The sequence below is a fragment of the Heloderma suspectum genome, chromosome 9, assembly GCF_057233095.1.
Source record: "Heloderma suspectum isolate Gila_16-S chromosome 9, 16-S_ref, whole genome shotgun sequence".
NCBI classification, from domain to species: domain Eukaryota; kingdom Metazoa; phylum Chordata; class Lepidosauria; order Squamata; family Helodermatidae; genus Heloderma; species Heloderma suspectum.
In genome coordinates this window covers 22,935,453-22,950,330 of record NC_139466.1, presented here as the reverse complement: position 1 = coordinate 22,950,330, position 14,878 = coordinate 22,935,453, and the positions used below count along the sequence as shown (strand labels likewise).

At 41.6% G+C, this 14,878-nt stretch overlaps 1 protein-coding gene across 9 annotated transcripts in view; it reads right to left on the bottom strand.

Annotated features, from left to right (window-relative positions):
• The window catches only part of DIAPH2 (diaphanous related formin 2), a 503,126-nt gene that overhangs the window by 12,152 nt on the left and 476,096 nt on the right, over positions 1-14,878 (bottom strand). The gene's annotated exons all lie outside the window — the stretch shown is intronic.

Below are 14,878 nucleotides of genomic sequence, written 5' to 3'. Positions count from 1 at the left end.
TGAATGTCACAATTAAAAACGAGGGTTAGACTGAGTGTTAACATTAGCAACAGGAAAGTATAACAGGTTGAGAAAGCATACTGATTGTGTTGCTAATCTCCATAGAACACATAAATCTTGCATTACTGAAAAGAAAATCGCATAAAAAAGTAAAGAAACCAAAGACCCATGAAACTCTTCCTTTAATCTCTTGTGATCTTGTACAGTGTCCTGGAACTCAACCACAATTACATGTGAATGACCTTACTAATACTGAGTTCTCATGTTTAGTTTAATTTGATAGCACAAAATACTGTGAAGTTCTCAATTAGCAATTTGGCTGTCATTATCAGTGAAGTAGCTGGTACGGTAAGAAGAACTGATTACTCAACATCTTGCAGCATATGAAACTGACTCGATCATTTGTTTATAGAGACAGGAACATCCCCACCCTAAGAATATATGCCAAATATTATTTTCAGTGCAAATTCATCATATAAAAAACATCCTAAATTGTGCACAAGCAACAGTGTTTGAAGATTCATATTGTAATCAAATTTAAATGCCATCTGCACTTTGACTGGTAAGTTGCTGAATTAATTATCTTCTGTTTAAGTATGTACAAAACCCAAGCCAAAAACAGTTTTCAAATGATTTAATGCATGGTTCTCCAAAAGCATGTCATGTGCTGCAGATGAGAGGTGCCCTCATTTCTGCTCACAGAATAATCTAGTATTGATAAGGTTGGATCTCACCTTCAGGACACACAACCATCGTATCCATGGCCAAGCACAACTCCTTGGTACTGCAGTAAGGAGCTACTCTGCTGTGAATGTAGTCAAACAAGTAGAGAACTCATAAATGGGGTCACCCCAATCCTGGAGTCATCCCATAAAGCTGACTGGTGGGAGATTCAGGACAGATAAAAGGAAGGACTTCTTCATGGAGGGAATAAACTATGGAATTCACTACTACAAGACACAGTGATGGCCACCACTTTGGATGGCTTTAAAAGGGGATTGGACATGGAGGAGAAAGCTATCAATGGCTACTAGTCCTGATGGCTATATGCCTATGAACACCAGTTACTGAGGAACATGGGCAGGAGGGTGCTGTTGCACTCATGTCCTGCTTGTGGTCTCCCATGGGCAGCTGGTTGGCCACTGTGTGAGCAGAATACTGGATTAGATGGACCCTTGGTCTGATCCAACATGGCTCTTCTTATGTGTTTATGTACTCAAATGGCAGGAGGCTAGAGAACAAGAGGATGGTGTGTGTGTGTGTGTGTGTATATATACACATCTGTGTTTTTAACAAATCTGAAGTCCTATGTGTTGTTTCTTTCCAGCTTAGAGGAAGATTTTGGAGGCTGAGGGGGCACAGCAGACAAATGTCTCCAGGCACCAAAATTTTCTTGAATTTTATTTATTTAGTCTTGTGGCTAGATATCCTGGAAGTACAGCAAACACTTGCTTTCAGCACACAATAGAGTACAAGTTGCTTCAAAAAGACTTATTTGGCATATCCAGTTTTATCTGTTGTAGCTAATATCTGTTCAAAGTGGCTAAGCAGGAATTTAAAACAAAAAGCAAGAAGGCACACAGAAAGAACAGTGACATTTGCTGACCCTAGAAACAGTAATACCACAGAAGAAATGGTTCAGCAGGAGCAAATAGGAGTTAAGAAAATCTCTTCAAACTATAAAGTTGTAAATAGAAACATCCCCAGCTGAGAAACAGATCCCAGACATATATTTGGGAAATATATGGAGGAAAAAGGGTGTGTGGAGAATTGGATATCTATTACTCATCTCTGAAGCACAAAAATAATGGTTGAGGAATTATTTTAAAGTAATTTGTCCGATCACCGATGCAATGAATATGAACTTGAGCACGCTCTGGGAGACAGCGCAGGACAGGAAGGCCTGGCGTGCTATGGTCCATGGGGTCACGAAGAGTCGGACACGACTGAACGACTGAACAACAACAAAAACAAAATTTGTCCATGTTAACTGACACAAAATTTAAATGCATCAGAGTGGCAATTAAGATCTTGTGACACCACCACCCCTTTTTATGCAAAGCAGAAAGGCTGCGTTGCAACCTGCTAGTGATCCTAAAGCTGTAGGTTCTATGGCTTACCCTCCCAATGCCTGACAAACCACTGAAGCTGTATTACAGACTCAACAATTAACCTAAAGTTTGAGAACTCCAAATAACAGTCCCATAAATGCAATTCTGTCTTTAGAACATAAGAGCCATGATGGATCCCATGTTCACATGTTCCCACAGTGGCCAACCAGCTGTCCACGGGAAACCCACAAGCAGGACACAGGCATATCACCTCTGATACTGGAGGTAGCATATAGCTGTCAAGACTGATAACCTCATCCTCCATTAATTTGTCTAATCCCCTTTTAAAGCCATCCAAATTGGTTGCCATCCCCTTGTGGTAGTGAATTCCATCGTTCAACTATTCATTGTGTGAAGAAGTACTTCCTTTTATCTGTCCTGAATCTCCCGCCAATCAACTTAATAGGATCATCCTGGGTTTTAGTATTAAGGGGGGGGGGAATGTCTCACTATCCACTTAATCTATATCATGCATAATTTTGTACACCTCTATCATGTCTCCCCTTACTTGCCTTTTTTCTAATCTGAACAGTTCCAGACATTGTAACCTTTCTTCATAGGGGGGTTGCTCCAGCCTCTTGATCATTTTACTTGCCCTTTATTTTTTCCAACTCTACAGCATCCTTTTTTAGGTGTGGTGACCGAAACTGTACATAGTATTCCATGTGTGGTCGCACCACAGAGTTGTAGAAAGGCAGTATGATACTGGCTGTTTTATTTTTGATTCCTTTCCTAATTATGCAATTAAATTTGTCGCAGTAGTTGCACACTGGGTCAACATTTTCATTGCGCTGTCTACCAGGCCTTTTCTTGATCAGTCGCTGCTAGCTCAGATCCATCAGTGTATATGTGATGCTAGGATTTTTTGCCTCAATGTGCATCAGTTTACACTTGCTTACTTTGAACTGCATTTGCCATTCTCATGCCCATTCTCCCAGTTCAGAGAGATCCTCTTGGAGATCTCTGAAATCCCTCTTTGTTTTAACTATCCAAAATAATTTGGTGTCCTCCACATACTTGGGCATTTTACTGCTCACTCCTAATTCCAGATCACTTATGGACAAGTTGGAAATATGTCCCAATACAGATCCTTGTGGGACTCCACTGCTTATATCCCTCCATTGGGAGAGTTTACCATTTATCCCTATGTTCTGCTTTCTGTTCTTTAACTAGTTACTGATCCACAAGAAGGCCTCTCCTTTTAGGCCTGACTACTAAACTTGTGAAGGATTTTGTCAAAGTCCTTTTGGAAGTCAAAGTAAATGGTGCCTACCAGATCATCCCTGTCCACACATTATTGACATTCTCAAATAACTCTGAAAGGTTAGTGAGACAGGACTTACCTTTGCAGAAGCCACGATGATTCTTTTTCAGCAGGGCTTGTCGTACTATACGTTTCCTAATGTTATCTTTAATAATACCTTTCACAGATTTACCCAGAACAGAAGTTAAACTAACTGGCCTGTAATTTTCCAGATCCTGCCCCCAAGCTCCCTTTTTTAAAAAATGACAATACATTTGCTGTTCTCCAGTCCTCTAGGACAGAGGGTGATCTTTGGGACATTACATACTTTTGTTAAAAGATCAGTAATTTTGCTTTTGAGTTCTTTAAGAACTGTAGGGTGGATACTATCTGGTCCTGGTGATATATTATCTTTCACTTTGTCAATATGGTCAAGAAACTTCATCTTTTGTCACCACTATTTGCCTCAGTTCCTAAGACTCCCTTCCTGAAACATCAGCTCAAGCACAGGTATCTGTCCTGCACCTTCTGCAGTTAAGACAGATTAAAAGAATACATTCAGCTTCTCCTCATCCTCCTTTTAACTCCATTGTCATTCAGTGGTTTCACTGCCTCCCTTGCTGGTTTCCTGCTTCTGATATATTTAAAGAATTCCTTATTGTTGGCCTTGATGTTGTTAGAAATATGCTCCTGAAAATGCTTATTTGTATCTCTTATTGTCCACTTGCATGCAAGTTTGTGTTCCTTTTTGTTCTCATTTGGGCAAGGCTTCCATTTTCTGAAGGAAGCCTTCTTTTCTCTAATAGCTTCCTTGACACTGCTTGTTAACCATAGTGGTGATGTCTTGGACTTGGTGCCACCTTTTCTGACCTGAGGTATACATTCTAGCTGAGCTATTACTGTGGTTTTGAGTAGCCACCAAGTATTTTGAAGATATTCAATCCTCTCAAGTCCCCCTTTTCAAGCAGTTTCACTTCTCCTTTTTACCAGTTCCCTCATTTTAGAGGAGTTTCCTCTTTTGAAGTCAAATGTGACTGTGTTGGACTTCCTTGGACTTCCTTTTCCACTTAAATATATATTAAATCTGATAACACTGTGGTCACTGTATCCAGTTGGTCTGACAACACTCATATAATGCGCTAGGACTTGGGTGGCACCATTTAGGATTACATTCACTTAGGATTATGTTATGTCTTTGATGTCCACTCCTGTTTCATGGCAAATAGCAGAGCTGACTCCAGCTTTTGGAGAGCCCTTAGGCAAGAGGGCTTCATCTTCATCTTCCTCCTCACCACCATTACCTCCCTTTCCCTATGGCCCCAACCCCAGAGAAAATGGTTGGTGAGTGAGGCTGCAGTGATAGTAGTTTCTCCTTTTCATCTCTCCCATGCTTGTGTTTTTCTCTGGGCCACAGGGATAAAGAAGTTGAGTACGTGACAATGACAAGGAGGACCAACAGCCAGGCCAAGGGGCTGTGATAGTCAGGAGTAGCCCTCCTGCTGATGTGTCGGCCTTGGTAGGTGCCTGATGTTAGCATTTAGTTACATAATTCTTAGTTCTCATAGAAAGTGCTTTGAATAGTGGTGGGGTTAGCTCTCACGCCCTGCAAGATGTATATTCTACATGCCAGGGCTTTGTGTGTATGCGACTTGAGCAAGTCCTGTAGTGGACTTTATTACCTCCTTTTACCTTTCTGCCAACATTTCTCTACCTAATGTTTGACTGTAAACAATATTGATTGAAAACAATTATTTAAAACAATAAAGCAATGCATTATATTAAAATGTATTAATGAAGCACATGTTTGATAAGTTTTAAAAGTACCTATGCAATGAACATTTAAACAGTGCAATCCCTTAATTAATTTTAGCTGAAAATTTCAGGAACATATACAGACAGATGTGGTCACTTAATGTGCCACTTCTGTTATTCTGGATGATTTTTTAAAAAATCCCTATATAATGGAAGCTTTTTTTAAAAAAAAAAGTCAGAAAAGAACATAATGTAACACACCAAACTGAGTGCAGACTTTTATTTTAATTGTAAAACCCACTTAGAGCTCATTTTGATATTGTAATAAAATGTGCCAAGATAGAAATGCAATGAATATATTACATCCAATATGCAAATACAATGTAACTGCCTTCATTCATTTGCAAGCTTTGTCAGGGATGACTGTTGTTCTTGTAACAGCTAAAAGACATCAATACTCCAGAGTGCATTTCTAGCTCAGCAGATGCCTGCGAGGGAAGATTTACTTAGCTCAGAACTGCTCCTCTGTGAAAGATACCACCTCTAGGGTTCTAAGACTTAGGTCATTCATGAGGCTGGAACTTTTCAATCTATAAGATGACTTCAAATTCCCACATAGCAATCATTTTGCAACAATCTTCCCTTAATGAAGATAAAGAGTTTGCTTTGCTTTCACTTCTTCTACAGAGCTTGCATATTTCATTCTCTGGCCTTAAAAGCTAAGGACATTTCTTGAGAGACATAGCACTATTTTAATTTCCCCTGTCTGTAAATTGAATGACCAAAGTTGCATCGGCCAAAACTTGCTACCTAATTTTAAAACAGCTTTAAAAAAAACAACCCCTTTCTGTATTGCCTTAACAACATTTAGAAGTGGTGCACAGAGGGAAAAAAAAGTGTTCTTAGCATCAACTTGTAGAAGTACCCTTAAGAGCAATTTTAGGAAGCCTGAGAGAAATAAAACATCCAGGGAAGAGGGAAGATGTGGGAGTTCACACTGTTCTACTATACCGTCCCCCATGACAGGATACATAGTTTGCAGCCATGCCCTTAATGTAGAGGTATTACCTAAGCCAAGTCTTATATCGCACACAAGAAGCAGCAGCAGTCATATAGGCTTAACAAATAAAATCTGGGGGACATAGTCAGACTTAACAGCATCTTAGAGACTAAGGGATCAATCCAACTGGATGTTCTCCTACACAAGTCCCACTGCAATGAATGGGAGACGTAAGTAGCCCCTGCTGAACAGACCAAGAGGAAAAAAAAAAAGCCTTGTCTCCCAGAATGTGGCTTTTGGGCCATACTTTGCTTACCAGTAATCTAAAAGGAAGAATAGGAGGATATACATACATACATATGAGAGAGGAAGGTAATGTGAGCTGACTGTAATAGAAAAGTGGCTTATGGTCCCATATTTCCTAAAGAATTAATAGAATTAAGGGTCCAGGGAGTACTGCTTTCATTTTATGTTTCCCAGAACTGTGGTAGAGAAATCATTTCAAATGCTGTCACAATAGAACAATATCTAAACTTTAAGTAAAAAAAATACTGGCAGAGTGAATGTAAATGAACACATAAAATAAGAAGCTGATGCTTCTTTAGCAATAAAAAAGCATTGCTAAAACTCCACCTTATTAGAGTAATTTTGTTGAAACAGCAAAGGAGATGGGGAGAAAACACCCTTGTAAAGATATTTGTATGGCCTGTACCTTTGGGAGGCAATGAAAGCATTTGCATCAAATATTTATTTGTTCCTTCATTTAAAACTTTGCTCACTGGAAAAGCCTAATGAGATACATATCTAGTTTTTATGTAAGACCCATGGGACAGTATTCATACAATTCCAGGGAACTTTACTACTACATAAGCTTTACAAAACCTAAACACGGCAGACAAGAGACACACAAGTATGTTTCATTTTCTGCTTAAAGCCATTTTAAGGGATTAAAATAGCTTCAAAAACCAGAGGGAAAAAGCAAAACTGGAAGAGTGCATGGCATAAGTGCAGTGGCACCTTCTGGTTTCTAAGCAGAAGTGAAAAATATTCAAATTGAGGCAAAGTCAGCTGATCTTGGTCTGCAAATCTTAGTTGATTTGGCTACCCAGCTTATTTTACAATAGCTAACAGGAAAAACAACTTTGCCTAGCAAACCACAAAATAATTCTTCCAGCGGTGGGAGGGATTAAACATTGTACTGTATGCAGAAAATCATGACACACTGGACAGCAGTCATCCATTCACATCCCTGAAGCAGCTGTAGTTGCTTCTGCACCATGCTACACAGGAAGCTGCCTTATACTGAGTCAGACCATGGGTCCATCTAGCCCAGTATTGTCGACACTGACTGGCAGTGGCTCTCCAGGGTTTCAGGCAGGATTCTTTCCTCACCCTACCTGGAGAAGCTAGGGATAGAACCTGGGACCTTCTGCATGTAAAGCAGGGGCTCTATCACCCTGAGCTATAGCCCCTGAAAATGTTCCTGTTCCTTTAAGAACTACTCACTAGGTAAAGTTTGCAGTAAGGTGAACTAGTGCCACAGAGGCTCCCATCCCTGTGCAGCCTTTTGGGGGGCATTAGAGAGACTGCCATAACTGGGGGGAAGGGGCAAGATGTTGTGAGCATTCATAACAGTAAAGTGCTGCTTGAGAGTAAAGTGCTGCTTGAGAAGACTTGTTGAATTTGTGCATGCATAGCATTTGGCAAATCTCAGTATTTAAGGTTCAAACAAAATTTTCACCACACATCAAACTGGCTTAGAGTCCAGGGAAATAGACTTTCCCATGTTTTGTTGCTTGGCTTTCTCTCTTGGCTTTCTCTGGATGCATTTACTCCGCAGACAGCTGCACATACGATACCCACTCTCTGCTTGTGATAGTCATTCATCTGCCCTGTAAAATCTGGTCTTGGGAGAAAGGGAAGGTGGGGGTAAATGGGAAAAAATGTTGAACCAAATATCCTTTTGTTCCCTTCTTAATCTACGATTCAAATCTTTACAAGAATGGGGCAGCTCCATATTTCACTAATGCGTTCTTTTTGTTATTGCATAGCTGTTGGTCAATAACAAAAAGAACGCATTAGTCCATATTTCACTAATGCGTTCTTTTTGTTATTGCATAGCTGTTGGTCAATAGAGTTTTGCCAAGAGAACACGCTAATCATAGCAAACACTCTTTTCCAACAGCACAAGAGACGACTCTACACATGGACATCACCAGATGGTCAATATTGAAATCAGATTGATTATGTCCTTTGCAGCCAAAGATGGAGAAGCTCCATACAGTCAGTAAAAACAAGACCTGGAGCTGACTGTGGCTCAGATCATGAGCTGCTTCTTGCAAAATTTTGGCTGAAATTGAAGAACGTAGGGAAAACCACTAAACCATTCAGGTATGACCTAAATCATATCCCTTAAGAATATACAGTGGAGGTGACGAATAGATTTCAGGGATTAGACCTGATAGACAGAGTGCCTGAGGAACTATGGACGGAGGTCCGTAACATTGTTCAGGAGGCAGCAACTCAATCCATCCCAAAGAAAAAGAAATGCAAGAAAGCCAAGTGGCTGTCTGATGAGGCTTTACAAGTAGCTGAGGAAAGAAGGGAAGCGAAAAACAAGGGAGAAAGGGGAAGATATATCCAACTGAATGCAGAGTTCCAGAGAATAGCAAGGAGAGACAAGAAGGCCTTCTTAAATGAACAATGCAAGGAAATCGAGGAAAACAACAGAATGGGAAAGACTAGAGATCTCTTCAAGAAAATTGGAGATCTCAAGGGAACGTTTTGTGCAAAGACGGGCATGATAAAGGACAAAGAAGGCAGGGACATAACAGAAGCAGATGAGATTAAGAAGAGGTGGAAAGAATACACAGAAGAACTATACAGGAAAGATCTTAATGTCCTTGATAGCCATGATAGTAATGTCCTTGGTAGCCATGATAGTGCGGTCACTGAACTTGAGCTGGACATCCTAGAGAGTGAAGTCAAGTGGGCCTTAGGAAGCATTAGTAACAACAAAGCTAGCGGAGATGACAGTATTCCAGCTGAGCTATTTAAAATCCTAAAAGATGATGCTGTTCAAGTGCTGCATTCAATATGTCAACAAATTTGGAACACTCAGCAATGGCCGCAAGACTGGAAAAGGTCAGTTTACATTCCAATTCCAAAGAAGGGCAACGCCAAAGAGTGTTCAAACTACCGCACAATTGCGCTCATTTCACATGCCAGCAAGGTGATGCTCAAAATCCTACAAGCTAGGCTTCAGCAGTATGCGAACCAAGAACTACTGGAAGTACAAGCGGGGTTTCGAAGAGGCAGAGGAACTAGAGATCACATCGCCAACATTCGCTGCATCATGGAGAAAGCAAGAGAATTCCAGAAAAATGTCTATTTCTGCTTCATTGACTACGCTAAAGCCTTTGATTGTGTGGATCACAACAAACTGTGGAAAATTCTTAAAGTGATGGGAGTACCAGACCACCTTACCTGTCTCCTGAGAAACCTGTACGAGGGTCAAGAAGCAACTGTAAGAACCGGACATGGAACAACCGAGTGGTTCCAAATTGGGAAAGGAGTACGACAAGGCTGCATATTGTCACCCTGCTTATTTAACTTATATGCAGAGTACATCATGAGAAATGCCGGGTTGGATGAATCAGAGGTCGGAATTAAGATTGCTGGGAGAATTATCAACAACCTCCGATATGCAGACGATACCACCCTAATGGCAGAAAGTGAAGAGGATCTAAAGAGGCTCTTGTTGAGGGTGAAAGAGGAGAGTGCAAAAGCTGGTTTGAAACTCAACATTAAAAAAACGAAGATCATGGCATCTGGCCCTATCACTTCCTGGCATATAGAAGGGGAAGAATTGGAAGCAGTGACAGATTTTACTTTCTTGGGCTCCAAGATCACTGCAGACGTAGCCATGAAATTAAAAGATGCTTGCTCCTTGGGAGGAAAGCTATGGCCAACCTAGACAGCATAGTAAGAAGCAGAGACATCACCTTGCCAACTAAGGTCAGTCTAATCAAAGCTATGGTTTTCCCAGTAGTAATGTATGGCTGTGAGAGCTGGACTATAAGGAAGGCTGAGCGCCGAAGAATTGATGCTTTCGAACTGTGGTGCTGGAGAAGACTCTTATGAGTCCCCTGGACTGCAAGGAGGTCAAATCAGTCCATCCTAAAGGAAATCAACCCTGAGTGCTCATTGGAAGGACAGATACTGAAGCTGAAGCTCCAATATTTTGGCCACCTAATGCGAAGAGAAAAGTCACTGGAAAAGACCCTGATGCTGGGAAAGACTGAAGGCAAAAGGAGAAGGGGACGGCAGAGGATGAGATGGCTAGATAGCATCACCGATGCAATGAATATGAACCTGAGCACACTCCGGGAGAGTGCGCAGGACAGGAAGGCCTGGCGTGCTATGGTCCATGGGGTCACGAAGAGTCGGACACGACTGAACGACTGAACAACAACAAGCTGTTGGTCAACTGAAATAATTCAGAACTTCTTTAAACAATAGTTTGTTTAGCACATTTAGTGTACAACGTGTTTTACAATATTTGTCATAGCTTTCATGCTTATTCATGTGGGATGAGAAGTGGCAATGACACCATGTACTCAGCCTTGTGAGGTCATGCTACTCTCATTTCTACTGGTCACCAAAGGTCCCCATCTGTCCAAAGCAACATATGTAGTCTGTGGCTAAGCAGGAATTTTAATGCTAGCTTTTTTTTTTTTTTAAATCCTCTACCTTGTACAGTATATGGTGACACTGGCTTTCACCTTCTTATTAACAGTTAAGTCTACAGTCTTCTCTGTCTCAGGCAGTCATTGTCAAGCAAATATAAAACTCAGTTTAGATAAAACGATGGATTGTAAGAATAGAAAAGATTGAGCAGAGAAGAGATACCTTTTATCACTTAAACATTACTCTCATTGCAATTATGATTATTTTGCATGTAAACTGTAAGCTGCTGTTGACAGGTAAAGTAGTTTGCATCATAGGTGGCTCAATTTAGGAACGGAGAGATGGGCAGGAGTAGGTAATGCTAATTGTCCCTCGCCCAGGTTACCCAAAACAATGACGTAGATCGGTTTGAGTGGACTTGTAATCTAACTATGTTTAGTCTTGAAGAGGATTTTGAATAGTTAAAATAGACTGAGTAAGCCTAGAGAAGGTTGGGCAACTTGTGGCCTCCAGATGTTTTGGCCCACAATTCCCATCATCCTTCTCCATTAGTTATGCTGGCTAGGGCTGATAGGATTCAATCTTTGTGCTGCACTGAGCACTGGCCAAAGGATGGAACTGAGAGACCAGCAAGGTACATGAATGGCTAATGGACCAAAGCAGGTCATCTGACAAGCCTTGACCTATATAACAGGTCTCTGTCAAGCCTGTTTTTTTTGGCCTGAACAATGGGATAGACCTCACTCCTGCTCCCTGACACCAAGTGCTTTGTCCCTTGCTATCTTGCACTCTTATTTTTCTGCCTTATCCCTCTTTTGAACTGACATATTTGTCTGAAGCTAGTTCTGACAAGGAATCCATTACAGGAGATGAGGGTGGATAGTTCCTTTTCCGAGAAAGATGCTTTACTAAGAGCTCCTGCCTGTAGAAGAGGCCATCATTTTGGTGAATTCATAATGTTGTGAGCGTGCATGCATGTACCTGCACATGCTATCCTGCCGGTGCTGCACTTCAGGGCATCTTAGGCCAACTTGGCAACTGTGGGAGGAACTATGGCTTAACTATATTCAGTTTTGTTGGAGACATTGTCATGCTGCTGCTTGGGACTGCAGACAACATTTGTTCAAAATGCACTGGATTTTGGATTTGTTTGCCCCATATAGTAAACATGCATTTCAAAACCATGAGAGATGGGGTCCAGATGGGCTCCACTTTCTGAAAGCTGCTGAGATTTTTATGGCTTCAAACAGTAAATTGATTAATTACAATGAAATCTGTGCTCTGTCACTGCTTTCTCTTCACTGTTCACATTCCAACATCACAAATGGGAAAAGTCTGAACAGAAAACTGGGGGGGGGGGGTTTGACACATAGACTTGAGAGTAAGAGGGGAGCTGGCTTTGAGCTCTTTGGTGAGTCTTAAGACCATCTGTGGATAAATCGAGATCAGAAAGTATTCCAAGACAAGTAATCCATATTCCATTCCTTAGGACTAGCAACCAATTTTCTCATTATCTCCTCTGAACTTGCAGATCAATACAACAGAACCCAGAATTGTATCTTGCTGATTTATTAAATTTCTAACAGACAGAGAGACTGAAAAGAGATTTCTGAATGCATTCTCCTTGAGGTATAAAGCACTGGCATTCTTTCTTTTGGCTAATTAGACTTTTAAACTCCAACTATTTCTTTAAGTATAAAAGTTTGAATAAGGCCTCCTAATAATACACAGCAAAATAAATCTGAACGTGACCTTTTAGAACTGACTTAAGATGACATTTATTGGGATTAGTTTCCTTTGTAATGAGAACTCAGAAAAAGATCAAGTTACACAACCTCCCAGCATGCAGTCTGGGTGATAATCTATGGGGTGCTGCATTAGATAAGGTCAAGTTTAGGGAAGTTACCATTGTGGTTTGTTGAAGCAGGCTCAAATGTTACACCGAAGTGTTAAAAAATACAGTTAGGTTGGAAAGATGAACATCTTTTCAACCTAGCTATATTTTTAACACTAGTGAGGTTTTGCAACCTTCCTCAAGCTGTTAGACTAGAGTGGGCTACAAACCAAAATAAATCCATATATAATCTCCTAGCTCAGTCTTCAACACCTCTAATATGAATAGTCATATAAACGTTTATTTAAATTATTTTTATCACACCTTTCTACACTGAAGTGTAGTCAAGGTGGCTCATGATAAAACAAAACTCATCCCCTCACTGCCATACCTCAGATGTTAAAGGAACACAAAGGAGGGCTTCCACAGTGGAAGAGAGTTCCCAGAGAAGATGACATGGGAGAACACTGTTCTGAGGTATCCTATCCCCAGGCCATCAGAAATTGGGACCAAACACAGCTGAAGTAATACGCTCCAATCTTCTGGCCCCTCCTAGAACTCTCCTGGCCACATCTGGACCAGTGGAAGTTTAAGGACTGTTTTCAAGGGCAGCCCCACATAGAGTGCATTCCAGTAATCTTAACTAGGGAGTGAAAGAATGAAATATTTATCACTCTGCAGTCACCCTTACTGAATCCTAAAAGAACCTTGAGTTCAAATATGCTTAAGGACCTATATTTAAAGCTTCAGAAACAACCTTGCAATAGGTGTCCTAGAGTCCTTTACAGCCTGAAGATAGGCCACTGGGTGGCATGCTGACTGTTCTTTAATGCTTTTTCTTTCCTAGAATCACCAGTTATGCCAATACAATACCTAAGAGTAGCTCCACAATCTGTGATGAATTTTTGCCAAAATTTGCCTTGCCCTAAGCCTGAAGACTGTTTTCATTGTTTGCTTTCAGATTTCAGTCATAAAGGTATCATTGAATTGAGGGAGATGAGAGGGGCAGCAGGGCCATTCATCAGCCCTGCTGAAGACCTCACTCACGAATAGGGATGACAGAGAATTCCGCCACGGATCACGGTGAGGCTGAATGCCAGTGCATTCGGCCCCACGAACTCCGTGGCGGAACGGCCTGCCATCCCCCGCCCCCCCGCGGATCCCCCCCAGGACGAGACTCACCTGGGGCGGATCTTCCGGGTGGCGGCGGCTCCGGCGGTGGCTTTGGCGGCGGCGGCTGGTCTTCCGACCGGCTGCCACCACCGCCATTTCCACTCTTGTAAAAAAAAGAAAGAAAGAAAAAGAAAGACGTGATGGGCTACGTAAAGATTTACGTAGCCTATCATGACTAGGTTTTTTTAAAAAAACACACAACGTGATAGGCTACGTAAATCTTTATGTAGCCTATCATGGCTGGGTGGGTTAAAAAAACAACAACCGCGTACGCAAATGGCGGCGGCTACGGCCACCGCCATTTACGTTCCTTATTTTCGCCCTCTTAATCTACGTAAATATTTACGTAGACTATGATGGCGAAAATAAAGGGGAACGCAAATAGTGTAGCGGGCGCTATTTGCGTCCCTTTTTGATTCCCCGTTTTAGCTTACGTAAATATTTACGTAGGCTAAAACGGCGAATCAAAAAGGGATGCAAATAGCGCCCGCTACGCAATTTGCATTCCCCTTATTTTCGCTGTCATAGTCTACGTAAATATTTACGTAGATTAAGACGGCCAAAAAGAAGGAATGCAAATAGCGGTGGCCGTAGCCGCCATTTGCGTACATGGGTTTTTTTGGTTTTTTTTTTACCCAGAGCCCTCCGCGGCCAGAAATCCGGCTGCAGACAGCTCTGGCCTGGCTGGGCCTGGCCGGCTGCTCCGCAGAGCTGCCACGGAGGATTCCGGGGGGAGGGACGGAACGCCTCCCCCCACCATCAACATAATCTGCGAACAGGTAAGTGACTTTCGTACATCCCTACTCATGAAGGCTCGTCCTCCCTCAACTGTCACCACCAGCAGCCATTCCAGCAGGCTGAGTTTAGGGAGATCACAGAGAGATCAGGGCCATTCACCAGCCCTGCTGAAAAAAATAATTTCTCCCCTCTTCCCTTCTCATTCCTTTTCCTTGTGTGTTGTGCCTTTTTAGATTGTAAGCCCACAGGCAGGGACTGCCTTGTTTAATTGATTATATATAATTGATTATATGTAAGCTGCTCTCGGTTCCTTTTTGGCTGAGGAGCGGCATAAAAAT